At 46.6% G+C, this 17,718-nt stretch overlaps 1 protein-coding gene across 7 annotated transcripts in view; it reads right to left on the reverse strand.

The window, feature by feature from the left end:
* The window catches only part of DIPK1A (divergent protein kinase domain 1A), an 844,817-nt gene extending 829,676 nt beyond the window's left edge, over positions 1 to 15,141 (reverse strand). For 4 of the 7 annotated variants that reach the window (XM_069641808.1, XM_069641807.1, XM_069641813.1 and 1 more), the window contains exon 1: positions 14,883 to 15,079. The gene's annotated coding sequence lies outside the window, so the exon portion shown is untranslated. Of the gene's footprint in view, positions 1 to 14,882 lie in introns of all 7 variants that reach the window. The other 3 variants (XM_069641811.1, XM_069641810.1, XM_069641812.1) reach the window with 3 other exon arrangements.
* Positions 15,142 to 17,718: the final 2,577 nt, after the last annotated feature.

The following is a 17,718-nucleotide window of genomic DNA, read 5'->3' on the forward strand; positions in this document are numbered from 1 at the left end:
TGAAATAGCTGGAGGACCGCGACAGAACCAACGGAGGGCAGAGCACTTGTGAGGACCCGGCACACAAGTGCTCTCAGACGCTGGGAGGCGTGTGGCAGTCCTGGGGTGACGACCAGGGGGATCCAGACACCATCAAGCTCCCCCCAACCCCTGTGAGAGGCAGACGTGCTGTGCGACGCCTGGTGGAGATTGCTCCTTTCCCCATAAGGGGCTGCTGCACGACATGAGCCTCGAGCGGCACGATAGTGGTGCCTGGGACCGACTGGAAAGAAACTGCGCTGCCCGCGGAGCTCACGGCAGGCGAGTGTGTAACCCTGGGAGGAACCGCAAGCCCTGGGACCACACTGCTGACGTGGGACAAGTTATGGACATTTGAAGGTCCCCTGACACCAACAGGCTCCAGCCACGCCACAAGGACCATCGGACGGACCTGATCTACCAGCACGCCTACCTGGTACTTGAACGCTGTGCCGAGGCGAGCCGCCCGCACCGGAGGCCATCCCCGGGGAGGGTGTAGGCGCAGCTCAGTCAAGGCATACCACAAGTAAGTGCCCCCTTATCCAGGACTCTCCCCACAGCTAGTCCACCCATGGCATTGCACCGCACAAGAATGGGATACCGGCTCCTGGGGCCCGGGGGACGCGCAACCATAAGCCATAGAGGTGGCGGGGTTGTGGGGAGGTTGCCCTTCCCTCCACCCTACTGGACATACTGGACATACTGGACATACAGGGATGCTGGCCGCCGGAGTGGAGGGGTACTGAGTGAAGGACACGCCGGCGCGACATCATAATTGGGCCTTATGCACTCCACCTGTGTCGCACCCTGAACCCTAGCCTCTCCTTCCAAGGGCCCATTGAAGGTTCACATTCTGAAGACACTCCGATAGAACTGCTTGGGGGAAAAACCTTCGAACCCTGCCACCTCCGGCTCGCTACACCGGATACTGAAGGAGGTTCTGCCTTGGCCTACCGACAGCGCTGTGCTGACTCCAACCACGGAACACAAGATCCACATAACCTGCAAGATGGGCAAAGATAAACAAAAGAAAACGTCCACGCAGAGTAGCATGGATCAATATGCTGTTGCCACCACCCCGGTACAGACGAGCCAAGCAGCGCGACCGACCTCCCCCACTGGCGAGGATACTCTCTCATTACGGGACGTGATGGCTGCCATTGCCAGCAATCGGTCCTCTATGGAGATCAAAATGGACAGCATTGCGGCAGATGTCTCATTTTTACGCCATGATCTTCAAAAGCTTTCCTCCCGAACAGGAGAGGCGGAACACTGCATCTCCGAAATGGAAGACAACATCAGAGGCGTCAGCCAGCAGCTACTGCAAGCCCTGAACCGCCTGAAAACCCTAGAATCCAGAGTAGGTGAGGGAGAGGGAAGATCTCGCAACAACGTGCGCATTCTCGGACTTTCGGAGCGAGAGGAAGGGCATAACATGGAGCTATTTCTAGAACAATGGCGCAGACATCTTTGCGCTTCACTCCTTCTCTAAATTCTTTTCAGTGGAAAGAGCTCACAGGATGCCCTCGGGCAGTCCAATCCCAAGTGCACCGCCTCAAACGGTAATCACTAAATTGCTCAATTACCAGGACAGAGACGCCCTCCTCCAGATTTGTGTGCTCAAAAGGGACAATCACCCACAACGGATCCCGGATTGCATTTTTCCTTAATTACATTCAGGAGGTGCAACATGCACGGCAGTCATTCGAGCCACTCAAAAGACAGCTGGCACTCATGAACGTGAAATATGGACTGCTCTTCCCAGCGCAGCTCAAAATTTACCATAAGGGAACTACGATACATTTCACCGACCCGCAAGAGGCCTGGAAACGGGCAGAAGCTCACATTGAAGGCGACTGGACTGAGAGACCAACAAGACAGAGAGGAAGACTCCGGCCTAGACCAGGTCACGCCTCTCCTGTTAGAAATCCAGAAGTGCTGGGACCAGATGCCCCAGAACGAGCAGCAGCCTGGAATGAATGATGAGCAGGCTACGGTCCCACACTAAAGCAACAGCACGGATCGTCGCAGTACAATGACACATTATCCCACGGACTCGGTTCTTTGTCGTATGATTTAATCCAACATGAATGACACGAACAGACGGCGCAGGAGATTGTGCTCCAGGAAGGGCTCCCCCCTCCCGATAGTGGTTTTTCCTTTTGTTCTTGTTAGTATTGGAGAGTTAAGCCGACACCCTAAGCTTTTGAGCATCAGCAATGTTTGGGCGACAGGTACTTCGTGTTGGAGTAGAGTAGAGGGAGGGGGAAGGGGAGAGTTTGTACGGTTCTTTGCCATTTTGGGGCTATTACATGTTCACACGATGATCCAATCACAACCCTTTGTATGAGCTACCTCACATTACCTCACACTAGGACCCCACCCCAGCAGCACACACCAGCAGGATACTGACCTTTTTTCCAGATCATGATATCCTGAAGACCCTCCAATACATGCTGTAAATGGCGCCCGCACAATCCCAACCATCATTTGTTGACCGTCCCAGATTCCTTAAACTGCTCACCTGGAACGTGAACGATATGGGCTCCGGGATCAAAAGACACCTTGTTACGCAACTCCCAAATAGACACTCCCCCCGATATAGCTCTGATAACAGACATCTAGCATGGACAAACTGCACCTTCTTTCAAAGAACTAATTACCGTTCCACATTTCACACGGGATACACAATGGGATCCAGAGGCACTCTTATCCTGATACATAAACGTGTCCCGTTTGTTCCACTTATTGTAGAGCAAGATCCCAGGGGTCACTATGTGTTAATCTTATGCACGCTTTGGGGTGAGAAGATGGCCATTGCTTCAGTGTACTCTCCACCGGGACCGGGGCAAGAACTGCTAGACGAACTGACCACTCTTATGGGAAGACACCAACCCGACATGTGGATTCTGGGGGAGACTTCAACGATGTCATGTGTAATATCATAGACCGCACTCACCTTAGACACCGAAATCCGGACACCCCCACGAAGTTGGCCAACTTTATATCCGCCCTAGACCTCTGTGATGTGTGGAGGGAACTACACCCGGAAACTAACGGATATTCATTCCACTCGGGAGCCCACGGCTCACTGTCTACGTTGGACTAAATTTTCCTTCCAAACACAGACCTGCACAGACCAACATCCGCAGAGCTGCTTCCCCGTGGTATCTCGGACCATTCACCATTGACAGTGGAACTGCGAATGCATGGTATAATCCCCCCTAGAACATGGAGATTGAACAACTACTAACTTGGGTTCCCCGAATTGGTTGATCGCCTCACTGGAGCAACCAATGAATACTTTGAGATCAATGAAGCTGCAGTGGATAGCCCAGTGACGATATGGGAAGCTTATAAACCGGTGTGATGGGAGAGAATCTCCTGGACAGCAAACAAAAGGAAGGAAAGGCTCCAAAAGATAGTGGAAGCGGAAGGGGAGATGAATAATTGGGAAAATAAATACATTCTTGACCCAACCCCCGAAGTTCATGGGTCCCTCAAGCGCGCCAAAGAGTGCCCCTGGAATACAGTGCTGGACAATGTCAAAAAAGCCCACTGGCACTCCAGAGCGAGGATATTCGAATTTGGAGACGAGGCGGGCAAAATGCTGGCCTGGCTTGAAAAAAGATGAGGAACAACACCACATCCGGGAGATTGTCACTTCACACAATAAGTGCCAGATGGACGCCGAGATAGTGGAAGCTTTTGCAGAATTCTATGCCGACTTATATCGGGCTCCAGCTTCTCCACTGGACCCCTCCCTCTTAGACGATATTACACTGCCACTTTCTCAATACAACAGAAGGAGCAATTAGACTCCGACCTCTATGAAACGGAAATTGCTTAGGCTATAACACAACTGCAAGCGGGGAAAACACTGGGTCCCAATGGATTTTCGGTTTGAAACCTAGCAAAAACTGGGTGGGGACAAAGTAGCGTCCCCCCTCCATAAAATGTTTCTTCGTGCCCGTGAACAGGGAACCCTTCCACCAGACCAGTGTAAGGCGACCATCGTAGTTATTCCCAAATCGGACAAATGCCTGTAAGGTGCGCTTCCTATAGGCCCATATCACTAATTAATAAAGAAGCCAAGGTTCTCGCCAAACTCCTAGCTAACCGACTACAATCGGTCTCTTCCACCCTGGTCCACCCAGACCGAAGTAGCTTTATGCCACATAAGTCAACCCGAATGAATCTACGCCGCCTTCATCTAGCTCCCATTTTAGATACACCACTTGCCTTATTAGCAATAGATTTCAAAAAGGCATTTGATTCAATCCAATGGGACAGCCTTTGGGAAATTATGTGACGCATGGGGTTTGGAGATGGGTACAACTACTCTATACAAACACTCAGGCAGAGGTCAGAGTGAATGGGGGGCCCTCTCAACCCTTTCCTCTCGGCAGGGGTACACGGCAGGGATGCCCCCTCTCTCCCCTCCTTTTCGCCCTCGCGATTGAGCCGCTTGCTTGGTGGCTTCGCCAGAGCGCAGCTTGGACGGGATTTAGATGGCCGGAGGGGCATGAGGACCGGACGTCCCTATATGCAGACGATCCTTTGATATACCTGGGGGACCCAGCCTGGTCTTGCCCTAAGGGGATGGGGATGCTCATCCGCTTTGGCGAACTCAGCGGACTGAGAATTAATTGGGGGAAATCCGTTCTCTTTCCGGTAAGGGGTGGAGCGCAGGCCATCCCCCAGGACTATCTGTACCGAGTGGAGCGGCATGGGTTTCGATATCTGGGAATTTGGATATCCGAGGACCTGGATAGTTATGCAACACACAATTTCCAGCCAATCGTTGACCGGTTTGTCAGCGATGTTCACCACGGGAAACTCATCCCCCTGGCACTTATGGGTAGAGCCGCACTCTTTAAAATGATGACCCTACCAAGATTCCTGTACGTCCTGCAGAATGCTCCGCTCGAGATCCCAGACTCTGAATTTGACCGGTAGGGACCCCCTTCAGGGAACTCATAGGAGAGCGGAGGAGGTCAACCCTGCATCGCATTAACTACGCCCCAGAGATCGATTTGGGAAGGTGGGATAGGAGTGCCTCGACTCCAAACCTATTACTTCGCAACTTGCAGTGGTCAATGACCTGCTCCATGGTGACCGGGAATTACCTCACATAAGGGCCGAAGTCGAGGCTATTCATGACAGACCCACTACGCCCGATATACCACCCTCCTCCGAGAGCCCTCCCGCCTACAACCACAGCGCACATTAATACAGTTTGGAGACAAACGCATACCTTTGTAGGGTGGAAGAACAAAATAACCGTTGCACTGCCCCCTGTGGCAAAATAGCAATCTGGCCGAGATTGGGAAAATTGAGCCATGGCCTAGATAGATAGGGGCTGGGATTCTGAAAGTAGGAGATATCCTTGTAGATGGGAAACTGGCCTTGTTTGATGCTTTGCAATTCAAATTCTAAATCCCTGAGTAGCGAGCGGTACCACTATATACAGTCCATGCCCTGAAAACCCACATACCAGCAGATACCACGGTACTTGACTACACATCCACAGAACCCAGCGCACATCCTCACCAAATGCACTTCCATATTATATAATGCTATGTCATCCTTTGCCACTCCTGAACTAAATAGCTTAAAAGCTAAATGGGAAATAGATGTAGGAGGGCTATACCCAGAAGACCAGATTCAGGTGCTAATGCATCCCTCCAAGGTTGCTATCTCTTCTAGGCTTCGTCTGGTACAGTTAAAAATCTTGCATCAAGTGTTTTACCATAGGACAAGCTTATATGATTGGAAACGGGCCCCAAACCCGAACTGTCTCTGATGTGGAGAGGCAGAGGGAACTTTTATACACATCCTGTGGGCATGACCCCGGATCGAAACCTTTTGGAATGCATGCTGCAATGAACTTGCTAGAGTCCTGGACCGTACCATACAGTTGGATCCAAGGGTCCTACTCCTGGGCATACCCTATGAGAATGACGTTAAGTGGGAAAGGCTGCTTCTAACCACAGAAGCGGGACTGATGAAATGTAACATAGCGCAGAAATGTGGAGTCCCAGAGTCCCCGACGCTGGATCAATGGATAATAGATATGGACACATGCGCTATAGTGGAGCGTAGGGTATACAATGCAAGAGGCTGCCGTACCAAAGCTTCCAAAATATGGGGGAGGTGGGAATGAGGGGTGACCTAGGCTCCCTGGCATAGGTTGTGAGACTCTGAACAACATATGAATGTACTTACATGAAACGCATTTAGTGATTGGTGCTATGTGTAGGATTATTTATCTATGAATGGACATGCTAGTCCCTATTTTGTTTTTGTTTTTTGTGGTTGTTGCTTAAAACAATAAAAAATGTTTTATTAAAATGGATGATCATAAGGGATGCATGTACAAAACTTGGCATTTGCAACATGGATGCTTTTCTTGTAATCCGCAATACTTTGCCATTTCTGTCCCCAAAGTGTCAGTGAATTCTACCAGGTCTTAAAAGAAAGCCCATAAAAATCACTTTCAAACTGCAAAATTGTTACATTTTTACAAAGTCTTGCTGCAGAGATAAAAATCCTGAAATTTTATTTATGAAATGGTCTCTGGAAGCAAATGGCAATCCTTTGTCACTGGACCATTTTCTTTCTCTCTTCAGTAGTCACCAACTGTCACTTCCCTCCAGAGCAAGGTGGGGGGGTTACAGCTTGATTGAAGGTTTATTGGCCCCTCCCCGCTTATCACTTCCTTGTACTGGAAGTTTCATGGTCAGTGGGTTCAGCGCAGAATAAATTCTTTCCAACCTAGTAATTATCAGTGGGGCGTTAGTCTCTGATGAGAGTTTATGGTGTGGCTCCCTTCCTAGGGGAAGCTTTAACTCTGCCAATTGGAATAACCTTTTTTTGACAGCTTGCAAATCCAGCCAAGGCAGTTTAAAGCCTTTATTTTCTGATATTTTGTCCTGAATTAAAACAAGCCTGTGGAATAAAATAGCCCATGTGTGTATTATCACCAGCAACAAAACCCCTTCACATGCTAGGTAATGGCAGGCTTTCATTCAACAGTTTACTTTTTAAACAGGCATTTTTCTCCTTGTTTTGTAAGGCCTTTTTTGTGTTTTTTTTTTTTTTTTTTTTGTTTTTTTTTAACACGCGGTGCACAGCTGGCATTTCTTTTTACATTCGTTTTTGCATCTCCATCAGATTCCCACTCTGTCCTACAGCCACGGTTATTTTCCCAAGTGCAGGGGTTTTGTCTGATGCACAGATGCATTGAAACTGACACGGCTCAGATAGCTGGAGTCTCTTTTGAACTACTGAGCTTTGATACATTTGTAAAGAAATGACCGTGTTTTCCCGTGCAGGAAAAGTAAAGCTCCTTGTTGATTTTTCTCAAAGTTGGTTTGACAGGGCCCGTCATTCAGAAATCATGCCTGGTTTGGCTGAAGCACAATGAGATATTCTGGGCATGGCATGGCCTTATTGATCACAGTGGTTTAAGAAAGAACAGATCGTCAAAGCAGCATTTTTCTCAATGGGGATTTTGGGGTTTTCAGCAAAGCAGTGCTGTCTTTTCACTTTCTTTTCTTTTGTATATGTCAGAACACACGGGCACGCACTTTCAATGTGTCCCCTTGTTCCATCCTGCCCAATGTATGCTTGGCAAGAAGATGCGGTCATCTTTTTGTTGCTGCAAAATGCAGTTTTGAAGCCATGGCGCTCACAGGAGCCAGTGCAGCCATTTTTCTGTTTCTGCGCAAATGCAGCTTGGTGATGTGGGGAAAATACTGTTGAATTGGTCAATATAACCCACACTCTTAATAAAACAAACTAAATCAGATCCCTCGTTCATGGCAAACTGCCACCATGATACCAATTTATAAAACAGGGACCTCGAGAAGAGCCATCTTATTTTCGACCTATAGCCCTTCTGGAACCCATTGGGAAACGGTTTGAGTCGCTTCTTCTTAAAAGACTAAATAAGTGGGCCCAAAAAAATAACAAAAAAAAAATAAAAAAAAAAAATAAATAGAACCTCTTAATATTAAATCTGATTAAACATGAAGCCATCAGGAATAATACTATTGTATACAGGGCTTTCATTGACCTCCATATGACTTTTGATGCTATTTCCAGACAGAAACTATGGAACAAACTATCAGCCTGGAACTAACACTCAGGCTGACCAAAGAGGAGGTAACTACAGCTTCCATTCAAACCGCGAATGGCCTGAAACAAGGCCGTCCGCTAGCTGCTATACTGTACAACCTTTTCACCGCAGACTTTGAAGATCATCTCCAAAACACTTCTCTAAATCCTCCAAAAATGAACTCTGCCTCTCTTCCGGCTATGATGTATGCAGACGACATTGTGCTACTTGATAAGACACCATCAGACCTACAAACCATCTTACAATTTCTGGGTAAATACATGGAAAACAATGAACTGCACATCAAAAAAATACAGCGATGACTCTCCTGAAACACCGATCTAAGAAGACAAACTGCTCTAAATTCACACTAGACGGCAACAAATTTGATGGAAGTCCCCACCTTAAAGTACCTAGGAATACTTATCAATCGAAGACAGAAAAACAATGGGCTAATGAGCTTGAGGAGAAAATACACTCCCTAGCAAGAAAAGGCTGTGTATTACACCGCAAATGCGGAAGGTTTTCATTTAAACCTATACTCTCTTATTACAGGCAAAAGGTTATACCAAATAACTTATGGTAGCAAATCCATGATCACTGCGCTAAAAATCAACTGGCTAAAGCTTGAAGCCATCTTCTGGCGCAAAATCCTAAAGTTTCCTATGAACTTCCCAATAGCCAGAATAAGGTATGAAATAGCCACGCAATCATTAGCTTCCATTGTTTTATGGAAGCAACTTGACAATTTCACAAAACCCTGTCTGATGAGAAAACCCCAGCCATGCAAATCCTAAGAAACCACCCGAAAGCCATGAATAATTCTGTCCTATAGACATGGAAAGCGGAACTAATATGCCAACTGGCCAGCGAGGATATGTTTCTGGAAACGCTAATCCTTCGACCACAAAATGCACAAAAAAAAAAAAAGCATGTGGAACGATGGATAACAAATGAGAAAGCAAAGTACCGGATGAACCACCAATTTCTTGGCGACAAACGGGCCATTAACTATCTACCCGCTTATCTGTCCATATTTCCTGACTGCAAAATACGACACATATACATGAAACTCCACCTGAACCTTATACTGACACGATTTAACCTGGTCATGTCTAGACAAATACTTCTCACAGACCAATACTGCTGTTTTTGCCATGACCTCGAAGCACAGGAAACATTATGCCATCTCATATTGGTATGTCCAGCTGTAGCCCAAAAGGGAGCCTCTTCGGTGCACTTTTTGAAATAAATTTGCAGCAGGTCGATGCCGAAACCAGATGGTCTATGATAATGAATGGACATGCAAACAAACTCATCTTTAGAATTTCTCAATTTCTGTACAACATATTGGAACTTGGCAATCTGACACTCTAATCCAGTTGCATAACTGAGCCACTGTTCTGATGTCTGTTTTCTACTCTTTGTTTGTTCTCTTTATTTCTTGTTCTTCATTTGATAATTAAGATTGCTCTTACGCATTAATTAATGACAATATTGTAATCTATATAAATGAAGTTTATATTTAAACTACATCATTTTAATAAAATAAAAAAGAAGTACTTGATGAATAAATAGAGTTTCTTTTAGGCACACATGCCATTTGAAAGCTGGAACCAGGGTTTGAAATAGAGATTCGATGAACAGGAGCTAAAACCAGCTCCTGATGTTGGGCATCACCCTGTAGGCAGGAGCTACCACAGGGGAACCAGGAGCTATCAGAAATGCTTTTTTATTTTGTTGTCCATTTTGTTTGAATCACTGTTTAAATGTATATCGGATGTGTTCTAGTTCTTTATTGAGGCTTACATGAGATGCAGTCATCGATCTGTATCACTAGCACCAATTGGGAGACCCAAGCCTGTGAAGCAAACAGAGATGAGACTCTGGATTCCAAATTTTGAACAAACGCAATAGCAAATCCAGCACCACTTATACTGTGCCATCTACAAACACCTGTGAAGTAAACAGTCGTAATAACCTGCCCCTTTCTATGGTTCTGGACAGAACAACTAATGAAACTGAATTGATGGTACTTTGTAAGAATTGTTGGGATATATTTACCACTCGATAACGAACTGAAGAACTGTTAACATTGTATATATGCACAAGTGATGTTCGTCGCTGCATCTGCTCATCAATAAACAAATAATAATAGATGTGTACTAGTTCTTCTTTAGAAACATTCTCAAATAAATACTCAGTTAATGTCACATTTACATGTTTGCAAACCATGGCCCTAAGAGCCAGAAGTAGCTCATATTATCTGCTGGTTTCAAGCTAACCAGGCTCTAATATGCTAGAAGCAGGAGCTAAACAGCTCCCAGCTCTTCTCAATTTCGAACCCTGTGGAACAGTCTGTGTCTTGGTGAATTCACAGCTGCAAGGATTATCTAGCATTTCTTGGAAAGTTAACAAAGGGAGCCCAATTATATTGCAATTTGTGTGTGCTAACTTTCAAAGCGATACTAAACCATAGAGGTCATGCCTTGCTGTCGTCAGTATATTTACATCCAGTGCAGGTTATAAATCCAAGATAAACACGCTGGCTGGGAATGTGTGCATGTTGAGGGTAAATACATGGCACTAAAACAGTCAAATGTTTTATGTGGATGTCTGATGTCAAAATGGTAGTCAAACATTAAATTTACAGTGAAAAGTATTAAAGGAATTGAACATTTTGGAAGACCAGATCAGCAATTTGATGAAAAAAGGTCTGACCCTCCAAAATGATGTCACTTAAAAGAAGGGCCAGAGAAACGAATAAACCATCCTATTGAATACAGAGGACGCTGACAGCACTTTCCCTGCTTCAAAGGGCCAGATAAGCTCCAGCTAAGCTGCACTATCCTACAATCCTAAGACTTTCGCCCCAGTTGGTCTCTCCCACCTCCTTGGACAGCCTGAAAATAGATAGTGGGCATACTGGGAGTGGCGACTTTCTGCAATGAGCAAGTGTGTGGTCCTCCCACTCCACACAAGTAAATCCGGAAATGCGATGATGAGAGGGAAAACAGGTGGGTTTGCACAGTGCAGCCCTGTATCTGTCCCACTCCCTATGCAGCACACAGTCAATGGTAAAGGGTCAGCGGGTCATATACGAAAGAAGAGCTATCCACATGCATGGAAGTAGAACTCATGCTGTATATGTTCTTTGCAAGTGAACCTTGACAGTCAAAGCCTATGCTGTGCAAGTTGTCCGTTGAGGAGTTTACCATGGATTTGACAATGTTGTACCAATACTAGTTCAGGAGGAAAACCTGTGCTGGCCTTGCACATTCTGTACCTGTGTCAGTGAGCGAGGAATGCTTACACGTATCCTGTTTGTGTGATGAATGTACCATTTTCAGTGAAGTGTGCACAAACCCTTGCAATCAGATGCTCTGCCAAAGCAGTACTTGTACATACATATTTGTGAGGGAAACTTTCTGGCATGCTGTGCCAGTACTTGTTTGCAAGGAACTTGCACTGACCCTACCCATGGTGTACCAGTTTGTGAGGGTAGCTTGCAGTGACCATGCGCATACTGTAGCCGTTTGTGAGTGAAATTTGCTTGGCCCGACCGATGCTGCTCATGTACCCAACTTGTAATAGACTTGTCCATTCTATGCTTATTATTATACCCACTTTTGAGGAAAACATGCACAGGCCTGCCCACTCTATAAAACTATACTTGTTTCGGAGGGACGCTTGCATTGACTTTTTTCATGAGGCAACTTTCAGAAATGGTTCAGCATGGTCAAGTGAGAGAGGTTTTCTTTTGTTGTATAAATGCTTCATGTGTTTTAGATGGAATCTTGCACTAGCCCTGTCCATGCTTTATGTATGTTTGGTTGTTCTGGAGGTTTGTAGTGACTCTACACATGCTGTACATGTTTTTGGAATGTGTCCACTGGCCCTGCCCATGCCCTTGCGGTTTCTGTTGGATTTTGAATAAAGCTTGCAATAGCCTGTTTTATGTTGTACCAGTTTGCGGAAAGCCTGTGCTGGCCCTGCCTTTGCTTTGCCTGTACCTGTTCTATTTATGAGGTAGCCTGTGGTGGCCCTAAGCATATAGTAACTGTATGTACTGTACTTTTGGAAACTTAGCAGCACCACTGCCTAAGTGTGGCTTATGGGAATTTGACCTTCTACTTTCCATGCTGTATCTATTTGGTGTGTGATAGTATCCAGTGTGTGAAGGAAGCTTTCAGTGCTTCTCCCCATACAGTTACAGTTCTTTGTAAGAGGGTCACTTGTCCTGATACCCATATGGTACATTTCCCGTTTGTCAGGGAAGTTTCAGCTTCTGCTGCATGCGTTCTTTTTTGTTTGTGCAAATAACGATTGCACTGTTTGTGCCAGTACTGTACCTGTTTAGTGAGTTAAGGAAGCAGTGTGGCACACATTCTGTTTAGTCAGTTAAGGAAGCAGTGTGGCACACATTCATGAAACACAATTAACGACTTTACACAGCAAACTGATAGTACCAGGAGGACCCTTTTGGGCGGTTTGTGAGAAATTGAACATTTTACACAACATTAAGCCAATTCAAGGAGTTACAACTTCCAGATGCACAGCACACTTAAGGCCCCATTTAGCAAAACTTTCACCACTTCATTGCATGTCGACCTGGCCAGGAGGCACAGCCTCTGTAACATTTTCTTATCTGGCACCAACGCCAGCCCATTGGTGGTCATTGGTCTGGTTAAAGAAGGTTCAACAGGTGGATAGCCTGAAACACCAGATGATGCTTTGGATAGTGTACCGCCTGCTTTGGGATGGTGGGGGCTGGCTCACCGCTGTTCCCACCTCCATCACCAAGATGCCAAAGTAATTCCCTCCACTGGACTTTGAATGTAGTCAAGCAATAGGCATTTCCCTCCCATTCCTGATATCGTGAAAGGATGTGCGGGGCTACCACCACCCACAGCAATCAGTGGTGGTAGCAAAGCCACTGGCACCCTCACACTTTCAGTGACTTGAGCAGCAGTTTCTGCCACTCTCTTTAGTGGATGGGTATGGCTACAGGTGAGGCAGAGACATGGCAAGCAAAGCCAGTGGTAGTACCACCTCCAAATCTGGGGTGCTCACACACAGCCAGTGTGTTTGGTGGAAGGAAGGGATGGCCCCTTTCCAAAAATCTTTAAAATGTATGCCTACTGCATGTAATTAAAGTGGCTCACAACAGAACAGACAACTGCCTCACAGAGGCACACATGGGTGTGTTTGGTTGTGGTGGGGATAAGAGTGTAGTATGGGAAGGGTATGTCCAACGGCCTTTATTTTAAATTTGATTGATGTCACAGATTGTTCATGATTCTGCCTATTTGCATTGCTAATCCTTTCTGATCTGGTGATCAGTGTCTAATCCAGCCTGTATGTTAAATATTGTGTGTGTAAGAAAGTAATTTAATGTTACCTTCTTATGAAAAGGTTTAAAACATTATGGAGAAACTGCATCTTGTGAACGTGGTAGCATGACATGCATGTAAAGTGGTGAGGCCACATCTTGGATGAGGTGTTTGTATAGCCAGAACACATGGGGTTGGCTCCTGCTTCTAGCATAGTAGTGCCTGGCTAGCTTGAAACAAACAGCTAACTATTTTGGTTCCTAGGGCCAACTGGTGCCTTCCAAACATGTAAATGTGACATTAACTTTGAGTATTTGAGAATGTTAATGAAGAAGAATTATAACACATCTAATATACATTTAAACACAAGGGTACATACAAAATGGACAACTGTTAGCTAGCTCCTGGTTACCCTGCAGTAGCTCCTGCCTACAGTGATGCCCGACACCCAGTAGTTTGAGCTACTGCTCATCGAACCTCAATTTTAGAACCTGGTTTGTTAGTGGGGGCAGCAAAATTACCTTTCATCTAGCGTGGGCAAAATCTTTGCCCTGGCCCCCCTGAACATTACACAAAGTACATAATCCAAAAGTTTAAAAAAGCAATAAAAATCCGTCATAATTTTCAATACATCGATATAACTCCAAAAAGGCTTTTAAATATACAACCCCTACACAAATATTTAACTTCAATAACCCATTCATTTTATGGTGAAATCCATTGAATCTGTCCAATTGTTGATGAATATACGCTTCCAAAATTACTTAGTATTAATTGATCCAGAACACTGTACATATTACAGCACGAGGTGCCGCACTCTGGAACTAGTCACAACGTCTATGTAGCAACAGCCCATTTCAATAAACGCCCTTACAACAGGTTCGTTTGCCAAATCCCATGAGGTTTTTTTCGTGATATGTTGTGCGTTTTCAAATGAGACGTATACAAATAAATACAACACCTGCTAACATGTTACGGTACACGACACCCAAAAGAAGACATTTATATGTACGCAAAGTGCCGGTCTCTGGCCACAAAAAATGAACATAATACGGGGCACCTGTAAGAGAACAGTAGATGCTACCACACCTCGGTATATTTAGGAGCTCCTCGCGAAAATATGAAAAATCCAATTTACACGCAAACATTTCGAACCCTTGAATATTTAGCCACGTCAATGAAGCGTTACTGTATTGAACCTCAGTAGGAGGGCGAACGCACACGCAGTGCGCTGCAGTGCCTGATGCGGCTTGGGAACGCAGCACACCGTCTAATCAACAATTCTCTCTCGTTTCAGCAGTGACACTGGCGGCACGACAGAGTGGCTTCCTCTCGAGTCAACGTCTGACACCGCCCGCGCCAGCCCGCCTCCCATCCCATTCCCCGGTAGTGGCACCCGCACTACTCACCCGGAGCGTTGAATGATGAGTGTGAGACACAACGATCGCCCGGCTGGTATAACCCGCAGTCCTCCAGTAGTGGCATCTGATTTCAACCTAGCAGCTGAGCTCAGCACCAACTGACTAAGGCCAACTCTTATTCCAGCCAGCACTGAATCTGTCTACACGGGCGCCAGCGTGCCCCCTAGCAACGATGCGTGTACACGTGACCAGCCAGTTACGTCACATCCTGGTGGCATGTCCTGCACGGAGAAGGGGCGGTCTCTGTTTGGATTGGAGTTAGCATCGGGAAATAGACCGTAGTACTGAAAGAAACACAATGACAAACTGTAAGGCACCTGGACCTGGGTAGCAGAAGCAGCAGCAACTGAAAAATGGATTTGAAAGCATACGAGGCAGTGAGCTACTTGTTGGGCTTGACGGTATGATATGATAAGTCATTTATAATGCGCCAGCACATACGTGTTTCTAGGCGTTAGAAGGGACGGAGGACAGAAGAAACACAAAACTACGCTCTTACTAGGCCTTGTGTCCTAGGATCGCGCAAGTGGGTGCAGAGCGGGGGAGAAGTGCCAGTAGGGAGGGGAGCGTGCAAATAACTAGTAAGTGCAGCCAGGAGGTGGCTCATAAGTGCAGAGAATCAGGGTATTGTAGGGTTGCAGTCAGAGACAATGGTTGGGAGGCCCAGAGGTAGTGCAAGGACAACTGGTTGTGCAGGAGCCTGGTCCAATAAGTTCAGTTGGTGACCAGGTAACCAGTATGTGCAGCAGACAGGGACATCAGCAAGGGAGAGGGAGGGAGAGAGCGGAAGCGAAAAGGAAGATCTTGAGTTGCTTCCGAAACCTTAGGTGGTCCTGTTCAAGTTTGAGAGAGGCAGGGAGGCTGTTCCAGAGGGAGGCCCCAGCCGAGGACAGAGATCTACTACCCCCACTCTATGCTTGTAGAAGGAAGCGTATGACCGTCAGAGAGTTGCAGGTGGATGAGTAGAGGGCTCAAGAAGGAAGATGCTTAGGAGGAGAGAGTTGGCTGTTGTGGGGTCCCCAGAACCAGAAAGCCTTGTGGACAATGCAGATGTTCTTGAACTCGATCCTCACAGCCACAGAGAGCCAATGAGGAGATTTTAGAGAAGGAGTGATATGATGGCTGGGCTTAAGGCCAAGGACAAGTCTTGCAGTCCTGTTCTGGATGAGTTGTAAAGGTCGAAGAGTAGAGGCAGGCAGATTTAGAAAGAGGCTGTTGTTGTAGTCCAGCCTAGAGAGGACCAGGGCTCTGTAGACAATGAGCTTCGGGGCGAAAATGAGAAAAGGAAGAATACCTTCAAGGAGAGGCAGCTGATAGTGTGACTTCTTATAGATGTCAGAGTGTGAGGAGAGAAGGAGAGGGTGGAGTCAAAGATGACTCCAAGGTTCTTAGCCTCACAGGAAGGAGCAGGTAGAGGGCTCTGTGTCGGCAGCCAGAGTGAGGGAGGGAAGGCGGGAGCAGGTGTCCCAGTGAGGAGGATTTCAGTCTTACTGGCATTAAGGCAGAGATAATTAGAGGCACACCATTCCTGAATTTCGGACCAACAGTCTGGTATGAGATAAGGAGCAGTAGAGGCTGAGGGGAGCCTAAAGGAGAACTGGGTGTCTGTCAGGAATTCAGCTCGACACGCTTGGCGGAAATGGAGAATGAGTCATTCAAAATACCAACAATGGAACTCAAGATGGCGGCTTATCAGTGCTATTGCCACACGACGATTACCGTTCTAGTTGTTTCCAACATGGCGACCGCGTCTGCCCATTCTATATCTTCCTCTCTATGGTCGGGCAAGACGCGTCGCTTCTGTTCGCTTCACCTCGCTGTTGCGCTGGTGCTTTTCTAAACTTTCTGCAGTACTTCCGTTGAGGCTTTTCTAAGCCTCTTCTCCTCTATTCTGCGCTCTGCGCACTCTATCTGAGCTCCGTATCGACTTATTCTACCTTTTCCTTACCTTCCGTTTTCCCTGTAACTCTTCTTGCTTTCCTTCCCCGTGCACTCGTGTGCGGTTTCTTTTCTACGCTACTTCTTTCCTCGTTTCCTTCCTTACCTTTACTCCTTTTCTACAGCATTGAGCACGACCGGTCTTCCTTCCACGTTGCTGCTCGACTCCTTCTCACCGAGCGGATTCCTGAACCGTTCCTTCCTCAGCCTGCTGTACTCGGGCTTCCACTACGTTGCTGCTCGACTCCTTCTCACCGAGCGGATTCCTGGAACCGTTCCTCCCTCAGCCTGCAGTACTTACCATTCTTCCACAGCTACTCGGGAGACACCATCCTCTACGAGACACAATTGGGTTTTCTTCCCCACGAGGGTTTCCCAAGGGTACTGCCCCCGGGGTGCTCTGAGTCCAGTTTTCTGGCCTTTGAACACTTTGGGGGAATTACCTATATACTTCAGAGCCAATTCTACACCTCTGCTGTTTCCGGACATTCGTGAGTACCTAATTGTTACAGTGTCTTCCACATAACATTAAAAGTTAGATCAGAAGGTAGAGATGCGGTGGGCCAGAGGTGCTTAAAGTGGTTAAATAGCCAAGGAGAGAGGTTAGACCCCTGTGGAACACCACAAGTAGAGGGAGAGACAGTAGAGAGGAAAGACCAGAGTTGGACCTGGAAAGGTCGATCGTTGAGAAATGAGATCAACCAGGCAAGGGCCTGCCCAGAGATACCTAGGTTGCCTGGGAGACGAATGAGCAGGATGGCGTGGTTGACTGTTTCGAAAGCAGAGGATAGATCAAGGAGAATAAGGACAGAAGGAAGGTTAGAGTCAAGATTGGAGAGCAAGTCTTCACAGGTGTTCAGGAGAGCAGTTTCCATGCTTCTGGCTG

Source organism: Ambystoma mexicanum, chromosome 1q (genome assembly GCF_040938575.1).
Source record: "Ambystoma mexicanum isolate Mex_15411 chromosome 1q, UKY_AmexF1_1, whole genome shotgun sequence".
Classification (NCBI taxonomy): domain Eukaryota; kingdom Metazoa; phylum Chordata; class Amphibia; order Caudata; family Ambystomatidae; genus Ambystoma; species Ambystoma mexicanum.